Source organism: Pecten maximus, chromosome 12 (assembly GCF_902652985.1).
Source record: "Pecten maximus chromosome 12, xPecMax1.1, whole genome shotgun sequence".
NCBI lineage: Eukaryota > Metazoa > Mollusca > Bivalvia > Pectinida > Pectinidae > Pecten > Pecten maximus.
Genome location: NC_047026.1, coordinates 3,686,730 through 3,688,800, shown reverse-complemented (window position 1 = coordinate 3,688,800; position 2,071 = coordinate 3,686,730). Strand labels below are relative to the sequence as shown.

The 2,071-nt window shown below is 32.7% G+C and overlaps 1 long non-coding RNA gene across 1 annotated transcript; it reads left to right on the top strand.

Moving 5' to 3' along the window:
• The first annotated feature begins 612 nt into the window (after nt 1-612).
• LOC117339750 lies at nt 613-1,529 on the top strand. The gene is made up of 2 exons (XR_004535310.1): nt 613-751; nt 1,355-1,529. It is a non-coding gene; the product is annotated as an uncharacterized LOC117339750 (long non-coding RNA).
• The last annotated feature ends 542 nt before the right edge of the window (nt 1,530-2,071 follow it).

The window sequence follows — 2,071 nt, the reverse complement described above, 5'->3', positions numbered from 1 at the left end:
TATTTCATTAAAAAAAACTAGGTCGACAAAGCAAGGTCCCGTTCTTATTTTTCAGTCAATTCGCCTATTTTCATCATCATGGCGCTTCATACATGTGCGGTTTTATGCCAACAATATAGTCCCTTTTATTGAAACTGAAATATGATGGTTATTATTTAAAGTCTGTGGGCATAAAAACAATTAACACTAGTCAAAATCATAGACAATATTTAGCTGTTTTCCAAATTTAGTTAAATCGGAGAAGAAACAAAAATTTTCGATACAGCGAGAAAATTGAATCAACGAAGTTCGAATCATAGGGGTTTGACGGTACAGTTATAAATTAAGTACAAGTACATGGACATAATATTAATATATATATATAAATATATGCTCAGCAAATGGGGTTTCATTTAGATTAAGATAAAAAAAAAGTAAAGGGTCATGAGAAGTGACAACCTGACAAATAATGTCGGCTTATTTTTTTTTAGATATATTTCACTGCAAGGAATCCGAGGCTTTTTTTTCAAGTACGGCCTATTTTCAAGACCGGCATATTTTCGATTTAGGCTTATTATTGAAATTTTAGGGTATTCTATATCAACATAATCCTCGAGTAATATCTTATTTTGATTTTCTCATTTTCTCTAGTCTTACCGGATTTTCTCCAAAAGGCCAACTAAGTCACTCGGAGTGCAGAGAACGCTTGGGTGCCAGCAGTATCAACGATGGCCATGTTTGCGTATTTAACGACGACACTGGACCATGCAGTGTAAGTTAGTTTCTTGTCAAGGTAGATCATCCCTATCTCCTCCTGGGTAAGGCATTCCCAAGCTTTTTAATATATATATATATATTTGCTACAATTTGTTACCGGATCCTATTCATTTGCACTGTACTAAGTGTTGTTATGAACTTAATGTTGAATTCGTAATGAGGTAAAAAAAAAAAAATAAATAAATAAATAAATAAATATGATAAATAAATAAAAAATAAAAAAGCTTAGAATGTCTCGACACTTTTATCCGGCTCATTTTATGATATATTTTCTTGACGTTTTAAATAGTATCATGGTACATATAGTGTATGAAAAATGGGGTAAAATGATTGTGGGTAGAGTGAAATGGCTGTCTTAGTTAATCCTACAATAAGCTTAGTTTTGATTAGGAATATTAAGTCAACTATGTCTAACGGAGAAAATATGGTACGAAGACATTATTGTTTGTTTTTTTTGTTTTTTTTGTGTTTTGTTGTTTTTTTTTAGCTTTATCTGTTTTTGTTTTGTTGTTGTTGTTTTTTTTATTTTGTTTTTGTTGTTTTTTATTTATTTATTTATTTATTTATTTTTTAACTCTTACGTCTTTGTTTCTTTTAGGGTGACAATGGAGGACCTTTAACCTGTGATAGTGTATTGGTGGGAGTGTCGTCATGGGCCTCAACCGGGTGTCCGACGTCATCCCCTGGTGTGTACACAAGAATTACGCACTTCCTTGACTTTATCAACGAGTAATAGTTGAATATATTTTGGAAAATTCAGAAATGAAACCAAAATGACTTCAGCCTCATTTTGAAGTACTCGGATATTTTTTTTAAGTTGATAGGCAATTAAATACATAAAAACTATTGGCCATATCATAAACATAGGATTTTACACGAGTTTTCATTTCTTATGAGATTCTATTAAACGAGTCTTAGAAGCTTTTGTTTTTGGGAGCCATGGCGAGCAAAAATTTAACTTCGAGATGAGTTTCCTTTAACCTCATATGAAATGAAAACAAATATCAGATACTTTTTATCATATTACTCAGAAAACTTTCACTTTTAGCGGGTTTTGTAGTCAAAATGTGGAGGGTTTGATCAAACGGACGCTGCAATTTGTGTACGTGTCATTCACAATATTCATGACGTCACGTCACTGCCATTTTGACGTCACAACCGATTTCTGACTGGCACAGCCAATGAAAAACGCTCCAGGGTACTACACTAGTGATATTACACGGGCGGATTCACTCGATATCAGGCAGATCATAAAGTAAATATACTGCAAACGTACATATTTTAGCGGTAATTTTATTTTAGCGCTTTTCGCTCT